Below are 1,058 nucleotides of genomic sequence, written 5' to 3'. Positions count from 1 at the left end.
TCCAAACTCCTTGTCCTCCTGTGCCTGCGGGGGTCGCCTCCTCGTGCCGCCTTCTGGCGTCCGCCCCTTCCCTCGCTGCCGCCATGCACGCCCCCCGCACGGTCCGTGCCCCACTCCCCGGAGCCCCTCGAGGGCAGCCGCGACGCCCCCAACGTCTGGGTTCTCAGCGCTCAGCGTGTGGCATGCAGTGGTGCTCGGCCCAAGTGCGGGGGGTGGGGGGGGTGCCCCGAGGGCAAGTACGATTAGCCCCCACCTGCATGCTCCTTTCTGGGGACTTTGGGAGTAAGGCCGCCCTGGGGACCCTCTCAACTCAGGCCCTGACAGGAAACAGGGACACCCCCAGACCGGCATGTGACTCTAATGGCCCCTGGGCAGAGTGGGCCACTGGGCCCAGGTGACCAACCTGCGCTTACAGCGACCTTGCAAACAGGGTGGGCAGCCCAAGGGTCACCTGCTCATGGCCTGCATGCTCCCGCCCGGCAGGGGACCCTGCTCAGCTTCCTTCCTCCAGCTCCCAGTAGCCCCTCCAGACCCAGCCGAAATCTGGGGGCACCACGTGGGGTGAGCATGAGTGGCATGGAGGTCTTGGTGGGCCGGCGGGGGCGGGAGGCCTGGACCCACGGAGTCACGTTTCCGGGCCTCCGTTCTCCACTGCAGTGGGCTGGGGAGGAGCAGGTGCGCCGCCGTGTCCCAGGGCCTGGGTCCCACACAGCCCGCACGCCCGCCCATCCACAGGCTACAGGTAGGAGCACAGGTGTCATTGGGAGAAGAGACAGGCAAGAGCTAGAACAGGGAGGCCGGGAGCAACAGGCCCTGTGCCCCGTGCGGAGGAGGGGAAGGGGGCGGGGGATGGGTGGAGGGGCTTCCTTGGGGAGGCAGCTGGAGCTCACTTCCCAGAGGCAGCCGCTACTCCCGCTCCAGGGTGGGGTCCTGGCCTGGGGCCCTTGGAGCTGGTGGACCAAGGTCTGATCAGGCTGCGGGCCTCTGGGCCCTGTGGGGCTCAGATGCGGCAGTTGGGGCCGCAGAGGGACATGGATGTGTCACACCTCAGCTACTCA

This window comes from Rousettus aegyptiacus, unplaced genomic scaffold, assembly GCF_014176215.1.
Source record: "Rousettus aegyptiacus isolate mRouAeg1 unplaced genomic scaffold, mRouAeg1.p scaffold_m13_p_3, whole genome shotgun sequence".
Taxonomy (NCBI): domain Eukaryota; kingdom Metazoa; phylum Chordata; class Mammalia; order Chiroptera; family Pteropodidae; genus Rousettus; species Rousettus aegyptiacus.
This window is presented reverse-complemented; position numbering follows the sequence as displayed.